This window comes from Muscardinus avellanarius (genome assembly GCF_963383645.1).
Source record: "Muscardinus avellanarius genome assembly, chromosome: 2".
Classification (NCBI taxonomy): Eukaryota; Metazoa; Chordata; class Mammalia; order Rodentia; family Gliridae; genus Muscardinus; species Muscardinus avellanarius.
Window position 1 is genome coordinate 17,282,274 of NC_137787.1, and position 12,637 is coordinate 17,294,910.

The window sequence follows — 12,637 nt, forward strand, 5'->3', positions numbered from 1 at the left end:
CTGTAATTATTTTCATCATCCAGCCAAGCAAAGATAAAAGATGGAACACATCCCTTTTTGCCTACTCCCAAGGAAACTCCATTATCCTTGAAAGGCCACGTGACCACACACAGCCCAGCCTAGATTGGAGGAAGCAGTCCACCAAGGACAAGCTGAATGTGGGCTGAAAATGAAGTTGTTTCCAGATAGCCTCGCTTCTTATGAATATTTGAATGAGTAACTAAAAACAGCGCAGTAAACTCTAAGCAACTGTGACAGCTGAAACTGCTTGGAAACCAGGAGTCAAGCAGGATTGGGATGAAAATATCACGGGTTACCTTGTGTGGTCTACAGAGGGGCAGTATCAGATGTATTCCACTCAAATGTAAGATATGGAAAATCTCACTAATCTCTGCATTTTTAGAAGAAAAGCAGCCCCCACATCTCTTGTTTATTTTTAATTCATCAAAATGCAATGATTTCTAACAATCTTTTCAAGGCAAGAGAATGGCCATGTTTTTTCAGACTCTGAAATATTGATAATATTGATGAGGCTGTTGTTTTTACTTACAGAAAATTGGCCCTAGTCAATCTTTCATTAATATCTTTTTGCCTGTTCCACATGGGAAGAAAGACAATGATACATAAGGCCCCCAAAGCCAAAGCTCTCTGAATAATTCTTCCAAAAACTGGAAGAAAAGTTATCAGGTGGTTGGGTATGGTGGTGTATGCCTATAATCCCAATACTTGGGAGGCTGAATCAGGAGGATCTCAGGTTCAAAGCCAGCCTCAACAACTTAGTGAGGCTTTCAGCAATTGAGACTGCTTCAAAGTAAAAAATAAAATGGGGTTTGGGGTGTATCTCAGAGATCAAATGCCCTTGGGTTCAATCCTCACACCACATATACACACAAAAAGTTACTAGGTACATAGCTTTTATTATCTAAGTCCACATAGATTTTTCCTTTGTTTTTTTTTTTAAAGAGTCAGTTAAATATCTGGCTTTGTTGAAGTAGAAAATTTGGAACAGATTTTAGTATATAAAAGAGTTCTAGAAAAATATGTGTAAAGGATAATTTCAAAAGAAAACTAAAAATGTATGTGCTTTTCTTTGACCTCCTTGAATATTCAGACAAAAGATTACTACTTCGATTTTATCTCCGATTTATTGGGACAGTAAAATAGTACATAATTTTCAAGTTGGTGCCTTTAACTAAAAAAAAAAAAAGAGAGCTAGTTATTTAGTTCCTTTAAGAGTGTACAGTAAATTCTACTTAATCCCATTTAGTTTGGTGCATTTTGATGAATAGTTTAAATAAAACAGGAGACCTCTTGTAGTCTATAAATTCCAAATAAAGAGAGAAACTCTGCAGTATGTATATCTACAATAGAAGTTGCTGCAATTCAAATCTAGTAGCTCACTAAAGATGAAGGCAATCTGGGCATGATCTTATTGAAGTTGTCATTTATCCAAAGTCTGTCTGTCTGTCTGTCTATCTATCATCTATCTATCTATTTCTCTATCATCTATCTGTTTATCTATTTTACGAAACATGAAGACTCAGAAAGACTCTTCAGAAGGTTCTAAATGACAGTGGCTATAGCTTTTATAGCTGACAAGTGTGAGATTATTTACAATGGCTGTCCAATAGGTTTCTACAGGAGCTGAGCCCCATTTCTATCCTTACTTGTGAAATCACCCTTCCCATTGCCTGTAGTAGCTGGGCAATGTCGGGCTGTACATAGTTTGATTTCTTTTTTCTGTCTTCATCTGTGCATTTAAGACTGGTGTAAGGTGTTGCCATGTTTCTAATTCTACAACAAAAAATGGGACAAAGTTTATGCACCACTATTCTGGCATATATATGCTCATGGAGAGAGAGAGGAACTAGGTAGGAGTGTTGGTCACATCCACATTAGAAACCAGAGGAATATAACTACTCTGAAGCTGCAGGGGGAGGTAAAAATTCATTTTGATTTTGAGAGTTAGTCATATTTAATGCCAGTGGCAAAAATCTCACTAAATCTAGCGATCTCAGCAAACCAGATGTTGAATAGGAGGCTGGAACTATTGCTAGCTGTGTGGGCTGCAAAAAAAAAAAAAAAAAAATCACTTCTATGCTCCGGGCTGTTCTCTCATCTGTATGGTGTAGTGAGACTGGACTGATAATTCCAAAGACACATCCTGGGAACAGACTGTGCTTGCATTTTAGTGCCAGAAGATCTGAGTTCGCATTTCTGACCCATCCCTTACCAGCAGTGTGAGCTTTCTGTACAACCTTTGCTTAGAATGAATAGTGGGTAGTCCCCTCTGGGAGGGTTGTTTGTGGACAGAAGAGGTGAGCTACACAGAGTGCCTCTGCATGTGGATGCTCTGATAATGTCAGTTTCCTCCCTCACTCTGAAGTCTTTTCCTACTTTCAATTCTACAAAGTGCTATTAATTGAATAAGAAAGTTTTCCTGCTGTGTATTTGAACAGAAGTGGGATTAGGTTTGTAACTGCTGCCTTCTCAGCGATATTATGTTACACATGGAACATGTGAAAGATTTTAAAATGTAAGGTTGGTGATGCCCAAGAAAATACCAAGAGAAGAGTTGGAGGGGAAGAAGCATGGGTACAGTTGGTATCACTAAAGAGAACATATCTGATGCCTTCTCTTTTGTTTTAGAGATCATGATATGAAACTGCTTTATATTACTGTGCAATATTTTAATTTTGAAGGTTATAAGTAGGTCAGAGTTTTAAAAGGAAAGTTATCTCCAAACACTTGTACTGGAGACTATGAATATTCATTGACATGTGCTCATTTGTCATTCATTATATGGGTTTTCAAGATAAATGGAAAAAAACCAACCCTATACCCAAGTGGTGTTAAAAGTGGCCTCAGAAGATGGGAGAGTAGTCTACCAGGGCTTCAGTAACTAGCCCAAGTAGATTATTAACATTTTTACTTGCATGTGTGGGGAAAATCACACACATTTTTTAAAGAAAAAATCCTTTATTATAACTCCTGTTAAAATGATTCTACTATAAGATCCAGCAATCCCAATACCCCAATTCATATATTTGGCCTAGAATATCACCAGCATTGGGATTCCTATGTTTAAGACAGCATTCTGTCTGAGATCAACTATTTGGAAATAGCCTGTTTTCCCCCAGTAGAATAAATAACAGCACACATAGTCCATGGAATATGATACCATCATTAAAAGAAAGAGCAAATCTGTGCATGCTGCTATGAGAAGGTATCTAATATTTATTGTTAGGTAAAAAAGCAAATTCCTAAGCATTATGACTATTATAAACTCATTGATATGCATTTTTTGAAAATATGTTCTTATTAATATGTTTATAAGTATATCATATTAACATGTATATATTAAACCAATAGAAAAATATTTTTTAAAATACATGAGTAACTGTCTATAGCAACTAATAGGTTAGTTTTTTTCTTTTAGTTCTGTTGTGGTTTAATCTGTTATCTCAAATGAAATACATATGCAATCAACAATTAAATTTAAATAGGAGTTTAGGTCTTGAAATGACTTGGAAAATATATACATTCTTATTCTTCCGTCTCTGCTCCCATCCCCTGACTACTTAAAAAATCTATATGCTTCAAAACGCATAAGGGCCAAACAGAAAAGGAATGAGTTCTTGGTGTTGGCTCTCATGCTTTTCTGCCCAGAATCGAATCCTGCCTCTTCTCTAAGGCTATCTGTGTATTTTTGAAAAATCATTTGACTCCTCTGCTTCCTCCTCCATAAAATAAAGAGATTTGGTAGAGAGCTTTCTTCCTCCCAGCTCTAAATACTGTGCTTCTGTTGAAATCAAGTCATTTTCATAGTTCTATGCAGTAGAAAACTTTTCCCCATAAACTGCATCATTTACGGTAAATAGCTTATGACTTGATTGGAGCAGTGACTAACAGTGATATCATCACACTCTTTAGTTCTGATTGTTTGGCTCTGAGTATCTTGAACATGAATCTGTGGACCAGCAGCATCTTTAGACATTCACCACCCTTGACCTGGAAGGTTAAAAGATTCTACCTCCCACTTGGGAAGTGATGGCCCACTTATCCCCATGTCAGAACTGACAAGTACTGTGGGTGCACCCTTCTCTTCCTCAGGCTCCTGGGCTGCATGTATTTGAAGTCACTAATCCTTGTCCTACCCGGCAAGGACTCAGGGGTATGGTCAGAAGGGTCCACGGAACACTGTGTCATGAACTCTTGCTCTTTTTATTGTTCAACTGGTCTGTGGCATGTTTTTGCAGCACACTGGCCTTTCAAACAAATGCATTATGAATAAAGGGCATCGCGATTTGTTTTTCATCATTAAGGCGATTTTTTCTTTCTCTGAGCAGAGTGAGGTCGTGAATTATTCTCCTCTGAAGAATCAGGTAAACACGATCACCTGCTGGGTGTAGAGAAATGAGAGGGACAGAAGACATTGTGCCTGCCCTTGGAAATTATATCTGTATTGCAGGGGACAAATTAAAGCTGCAAAAGCAGAACATTATATTCCAATAAAAAAAGCATCACAGATAAGTGTAGTGAAGGAGAGGCATAGAACTATGCTTCAAGTCAGTACTGAAGTGGGTTCTCAAGGGCTTTGGAAAAGCACTTTACCCAGAAACATATAAGGGGAAGAGTCAGAGATTTTTACAATATTCCTATTACAAAGACATTTCTATGACATTTTTTTTAACAATGATAGGTTAGGCCCCATTGGATTGATTTGTACTTAACAAGATAAAATAAGATTATCACTTTTATATTTCCAGTAGATTAATATTAGATAAATGCTCAGACAGTCAGAAATTGAAAAGATACTTTCTTTGGCAGTGGTCCCCCAAGTAGGGTCTACACGAGACCATCTATCAAAATAAACAAAAAACTAGATCCTTAAAATTTATTTTTTACTCAATCCTTTAAAGTTTTCTGCTCTTATATTTGCTTTATAGTACTTACAGTATCTTAGTAACTATTACAAGCATATAATGTATAAATAAACATTCATGGTTGGTACTGCATATTGAGACATATTAACTTTTGAAAAACTCTATTTGTTCAATTCTATTTTATCTCAATTATCTCTGTACATTTTGCTGAATAATTTAAATGACATAGAAATATATGAGCCGAAAGATTTAGATGCCAATACTTTGGGAGGAAAAACCTTCTTCACTTTATTTCTATTATAAATTATAATCTCTTTATAAGGAATCTTAATGAAAACATATTTAGTATTTCTTCAAAATTTCTTACATGTTAGCCAAATGCTTCAGTCTGAAAAAGCTGGCACATAGTCTTCTTTCAAATGCCTCTGGCTTTTAAAGTAAGCCATGTGGGATTTTCATGTGGATAAAGAATTCTGAAGGTAAGAGGTTTCTCTCTTACCCTCATGGCTCAACTGCGATGCTTTCAGGGTTTCTGTGATTTATGGGCAGTAAAGTGACTTTGATGGGGCTGAGCCACTTGAAGCTTTTCTGGCCATCCTGCTGTTACGGATGCTGCGGGATCCGCTCTGCCTCCAATGTCCAAACCCTGCACCAGGTAGCCTGGGTCATTATGTGTCGCCAGCTCTGTCTCCCCATTTATCCTCTGTCAGATCTCCTCTCTCATGCTGTGGCAGGTAGGCCACTCTTATTGAATTGTCATCTAATTATGTGAAATTTCTTGAACACCAATATGATACTTGGTTTTTATCAAGGGATTCTCTATTGACTGTGTATCTTTTTATCTTATGAGTACCTTTTCAAGAAAGGGCAAGTAAGTGTTCAGAAAAAATGTTAATGATTATAAACTGGTATATCCCTTTGGTTTTTAAAATGGCTTTTTCTCAATAGGCAAAAATAAGAATGGAATTTTACCAGAGGATAACCATAATCCTGGACATTGTTAATATCTGTATTAGTTGGGATTCTTGAAAAAAAAAAACGAGAGAGAGAGAGAGAGAGAGAGAGAGAGAGAGAGAGAGAGAGAGAGAGAGAGGAGAAAGAATGTGTATGAATTAAGGAATTGGCTCACGTGATTGGAGGCTATTGAGTTCAAAGGCTTCAGGGCTGAGGAGGAGAGAGCAGTTTGGACACCCCAGAAAGAAGTCGTGTAGCAGCTAGAGTATGAATACGTCTGCTGGCAGAATCCTCTCAGATGTCAGTCATTTTTCTATTTTGGTTTTCAAACACTGGATGAGGCTCATCCACATTACAGAGGATGATCTGCTCTACTCTAAGTCTATTGATTAAAATGTTAATCTCATCTACAAAACAATTTTCTAGAACCATCTAGAACAATGTTGGTCCAAATACCATGATCTAGCTAAATGACTTACAAAATTCACTGTCATGGTGAAGTCTTGGGGGAGCCATAACTTCTTGTTGAATATTACTGTACTGTGTAGATTTTACAAAGGACCTCCTCATGAACTTCCCTCCATTCTGAAAAATAATTACAGTTGACTGATGTCACTGTGAACAAAAGCGTTACAGGTATTTTTCTTTCAGAGAAATTAGAAATAAGCCCTGATTACTGAAGTCATAAATTCACCATCAGTAAACAAATTGTTAGCCAGGTCCTGTCTAAAGAGTCCAGTGGAGGCCTGTTTGATGTGGTTGTGGATTATATGCTGGATGCTCACTCTTGTGTAGACTGAGAAAAGAATAGCAGGTGCCTGAGGCAGAGGAAGTCTTTCCCAAAACCTCCCCCAGAGAGGGAAGTAGTCATTTTCATTTTCCCCAGATCCATTCCTCTCCAAAGCAAACATTTTTTGAATGCTAGTCCTTTTTTAAAATTGGAAAACACTTGACTACTGGGAGAAATTAATATTATTAAAAGTCATTGGCAGCACTTACCTCTGAAATACCTTCAAGAGTTCAACTCCAAAATTGCATCTCCCAAGGAGTTCCCAGTACCTTTCTTTGAATCGGATGAACTCACAGGTATGTATTAGAGAAAGGAGATTTATTTTGTTCAACATAATTATAATGCAATGTCCTTTAACCTTGGTGCCTTGTTGAGTCAACTCAAGTGCAAAGTGCCATTGGATTCTTCCATGAGGAACAAAGCAGGTCTCCGTCCCCTGCCCCTGGCAGTGGTCACCTCCTCTGGTCTGTGTTAAGGAGTAGGGTTATTGGACTCCAGTCCCTCCAGAGGCACCTCCAGGAAGTTACTCATTCACAGCTCATGCTGAATCTTGCTGCCCTTGGCTCTGCAGGGGCCACTGCTCAGTTTGGTAGATTTGGTGGTATCTCTCAGTAGTGGGCTGAAACTTTCTTGGGTCCAGCAGAGGAAGGATATGGGGCAAAACCCACTGTTTTTTTAACCACCTTTTTCTTTGTCCCCTGTACTTCACTAAGCACACAGGGTTCCATGGCTCTCAAGCATTGTTGGGGATGATAATTAAAAGGAATAAACATGCAGGTAAGGAGAATACATGAGGGAAACTGAGCCCCCAACAAACCAAAGTCAGCTGTGGGCCCACCATAATCCCCAGCTTTCCTTTCTCCTCCACTGCCCAGATTTGTTTTCTGTTAGAGCCTCCTTCAAGTTCATCCATCTTTTTTTTCTTTTGTGCTGGATATTGAACAAAAGGAGCATTCTACCTCTGAGCCACATCCCCAGCCTTTTAAAAAAAATTCATTTTGCTATTTTGAAAAAGGGTCTGAGAAGTTGCATAGGGTCTTGCTAAATTGCTGAGGCTGGACTACAACCTTAGATCTTCCTGTCTCAGCCTCCCAGGTACTGGAAGTACAGGTGTGTATCACTGTGTCTGGCTTCATGCATCTTTTGAAAATTCCTCTCACCGTCCAGGGGTCTCTCTCACCCAGAAAGTTCCTCCCTTGTTGGTGTATCTCCTCAAATTAGAGCTATAAAGTCTAAATTAATGTCCCCAGGCTTCAGGGGGACAAGATTCATGATCTTTGACATTTTTGCTTCACAGTCCAGTAGATGTGGATATTTAAGTCTTTTTAAGAGTTTTCCACCAATTAGGTGTGGTGGCACACACTTGGCATTCCAATACTTGGGAGCTGAGATTGGAGGATCACAGGTTTGAGGCCAACCTCGGAAATGCATTGAGACCCTCAGCAACCTAGTGACAATCTTATTTCAAAAGAAAAATAAAAGGGTTGTGTGTTTTTTAACGAGGGTGTAGCTCCTAGGTAGAATAACCATAAATTCAGTCCCTAGTACCACACACACACACACACACACACACACACACACACACACACATCCACAAAGTTGCCCAACAGTATGAGTTATATATAGGTCTCCTAATTCTTCAGATGTCCAAGTGTGTAACCACTGGCACACACATGCATATACATACACTCTCATAAGCATGTCAAAGATGGGTGTGATTCTTAATGACAGTGAACAGTATGGAAGTAACATTTTTCTAGCCAGTTCATACCACAGTTCTGCCCACGAAGGATGCCAGACGTCCATATAAGATGTAGAACAGTCACAGCTACTCTTTGTTTTTAGTTTCACGCTGTGCTTCCTGAGCCCGAGGACCAGCTCAGTGAAGGGGGCCATTCCTGAGCATCTGCCCTCTGAGGACACCTCTCAGCACAAAGAGACTCAGCTTTGAAGATTCCCTTGCTTTAAGCCAAGCCAAGATTAATATAAAAATTGCATTGCCATTCCAGTTTTCTTGGTTAACTCAAGGAATATGATAGGAAAATATAAATAAAAAATAATTTACTATTTATTTCTTGCCCCGAGTGAAAATAAATTATATTTGTTTGGAGAAATACCTTGAGAAACTGCTTGGAACTGTCAGGGAATGCATTTAGAAATATAGTGCAGGAAGGAGGAGAGACAAACTTTTTCCAAAGAAATGGAAATTAATAGGAGAAGCCAAAGATGGAAAGTACAGAAGATATAGGAAGAGAAAGTGAGGATTCCAGTGTCGATTTATAAAATCTTGAATTGATCCCATAACTATTAAAGATTATATATTATTAGATAAAATAAAAATAATTCTTATTTAATAATAAAAGAGTCTAATAATAAAAGAATTATTAAAGAACAGAACTAGATTCTTTTGAGCTCTTTGCATATTCTGGATATTAGCCCTCTATCATAGTGGTGGCTGGTAAAGATCTTTTCCCATTCTATAGGCTTCCTCTTTAGGTTATTGATAGTTTCCTTTGATGCCATCCCACTTGTTAATTCTTGCTTTAATTCCCTGCACTTTGGAGGTCTTGTTACTGCCTGTTCCTATATGTTGGAGTGTTGAGCCTATGCCCTTCTCTAATATCTTCATAGTCTCTGGTCTAATTTCTAAGTCTTTGATCCATCTCAAGTTTATTCCTGTGCCTGGTGAGAGGTAAGGATTTAGTTCCATCTTTCTACAAATGGATAGCCAGTTCTCCTAGCACCATTTATTGAAAAGGCTGTCTTTTCTCCAGCATATGAGTTTGGCCCCTTTGTCAAAATTAATTGACTACAGGTGTGTGGGTTTGTTTCTCTATCTTCTATTCTGTTCCACTGGTCAGTATGCCTGTTGTTGTACCAATACCATGCTGTTTTTACTACTATTGCTCTATAGAGTAATTTGAAGTCTGGGATTGTGATGCCCTCTGCATGGTTCTTATTGCTGAGAATTGCTTTGGTTATTCTGGGTCTTTTCTTTCTCCATATAAAGTTCATAACTGATTTTTCTAGGTCTAGAATCTACACTAGCAAAACAAATAGCCCAGTCAAGAAATGGGCAACTGAACTGAGTAGATGCTTCACAAAAGAAGAGATACAAATGGCCAATAGATACACAAAAAGATGTTCAACGATGCAAATCAAAACTACAGTGAAATTCCATCTAACCCCAATCAGAGTGGCAAGCATAAAAATATCAATAACAACAAATGCTGGCAAGGATGTGGGGAAAGAGAAACTTTTTTACACTGATGGTGGGAATGCAAAGTAGTTCAGCCACTATGGAGATCAGTGTGGAGATTCCTTAGAAAACTGGGATTAGATCCACCATCCGATCCAGCTATACCACTTCTGGGCATTTTTCCAAAGGGGTTTTAACCAGAGAACTACAGTAATATATGCATACCCATGTTCATAGCAGCACAATTTGTAATAGCAAAAATATGAAACCAACCTAGGTCTCCATCAACAGATGAATGGTTTTCAAAATTATGGGAAATACACACAGTGGAATTCTATTCAGCTATAAAGAAGAACAAAATCATGTCATTCCTAAAAAGATGGAAAAATTTGGAGAACATTATGCTAAGTGAGACCAGCCAACACAGAAAGAGAAGGGACATATGTTCTCTCTCATATGCCCAAACCAGGGAATATTAGGGATACCAGAGAGACTCCAGATAATGGAGGGGTAATCTCAGCAAAGCTAGAATGAAAGGATAGGTATGGAAAAAGGCTGAGGTTGATTAATGGAGGAGCTACATCAAATATGTGTAAAAGTCTGAATATAGCATGGTCAACCTGGACACTTATTATTGGGAGGTGGGAAGGGGACCTGGTGTGGGGAGAGAGGGCACCAAGCACAGTCTAAATGTATGCCATTTTCAATATGTTCCACATAAAAATAAAATTTAAAAAAGTACAAAAATGAACAGAACTAGTTAAAAATAGAGTAGTGTCAGATTTTAGGCTGCCCAATGAACATTTCTCTAGCAATATCTCATTTCCTCTAGGAAAGGTTTATTGCCAAAACCTGCTTTGAATGAAAGAGATGGTGTGTGCATGTTTGTATTGAGTGCTGGGCATGTGGTAAAGAGAAGATGCTAAGAAAAGAATAAAGGCACGATCACAAGACATAAAACACAGGAGGAGGAAATTTAGTAGAAACTGAAAATTGGAGCCAGAGATAACTAAGGAGTGATAGAAGCCCAAAGATAGTCTCAGTGTTCCCAGAGGGACCCTTGAACTTCTCACAGGATGTAAGATGGTAGTTGAAAATTATCTTATGCAGATTTTAAAAAATATATTTTTATTGGTACACTGTAATTGCACATCTTAGTGAGGTTCAAATTCAGACAAACGGACACACATAGGTCATGGTCTGATTTTAACTTTGGGTTCCACTCTCCCATCACAGCTCAATTGTTAATGGGCACAACATAATTTGAACTCTTCATTAATATATGGTCATGATGTAATTTGAACTGTTTCTTTCAAGTGACATGGTGATCCAAAATAGCACATCGGTTAAATTATGGTAACTTAGAAAGGATTATTCAGGACTAATTGAAAAAATGCAGTCTTAAAGCAATATAAGATAAAATAAATGTTTTGTAGTCAATGACATGGGCATACATTTTTAATGAGTGCATAGTAATTATACAGCATAATGAGTTTTATTGGGGCATATTTGTATACGTATATAACAAACTGTTCATAGCCATCCCTCTTCCCTCCTGTGCCCTCCCCCTTCTCCAATCCTCTTCCTCTTTTCTAGTATTTTACCTTTTTATTCTGTTTTTCTTCTTTTTTTTCTGAATTCCACATATGAGAAAAAAACATACAATATACTTGTCTTTATGAGTCTGGTTTATGTTGCTTAACATGATGATCTCCAGTTCCATCCATTTTCCTGAAAAAGTGAGGTGAATTCACTTTCTTTATAGCTGAATAATACTCTATTGTGTATATATACCACATTTTTATTTGTTGATGGGCACCTAGGCTGTTGAGGAACCTCCATACCAATTTTAACAGCGGTTAGACACCTCCATCAAAAGTGCATAAAGGTTCCTTTCCCGGATTCCTCACCAGCATTATCATTTTATTCTTTTGATTCTGATGAGTGTGTGTGTGTGTGTTACTGAGGATTGAACCCAGGGACATTCTACCACTGATCTACACCTCCAGGCTTTTGTAATTTATTTTGAATCAGGATCTCACTGAGTTACTACATACTATCTTCAAACCTGTGATCCTTCTTTCTCAGCCTCCCAAATACCAGGATTATCAGTGTAAATCTGGTTGTTTTTTATATTCTTGAAGATAGCTACTATGAGGGGGCTGAGTTAGGGTACTCAATGTATTTTTAAATTTTTTAAAATTTTTATGTGGATCATATTGAAAATGGCATACATTCAAACTATGCTTGGTGCCTTCTCCCTCACCCCTGTATTTCCTCCCCACCAACAATGAGTGTCCAGGTTGACCATGCTACATTCATACTTGTAAATATATTTGAATGTAGCTCCTCCATTAATCAACCTCAGCCTTCTTCCTCTCCTATCCTTCCATTCTAACTTTGCTGAGGTTTCTCCTCCATTATCTGGAGTCCCTCTGATATCCCTAATACTCCCTAGTTTGGGCCTAGTAGTATATGTCCTTTCTCTTTCTGTGCCTGGCTGATCTCCCTTAACATAATGTTCTCCAGGTCTTTCCAACTTCTTGCAAGTGACATGATTTTCTTCTTCTTTATAGCTAAGTCGAATTCCATTGTATGTATTTCCCATAATTTTGCAATCCATTCATTTGTTGATGGAGACCTAGTTTGGTTCCATATTTTGGCTATTATGAATTGTGCTGTTATGAAAACGGGTATACATATGTTACTGTAGTTCTCTGATTTCAACCCCTTTAGAAAGATACCCAGGAGTGATATAGCCGGATCATATGGTGGATCCATTCTCAGTTTTCTAAGGAATCTCCACAC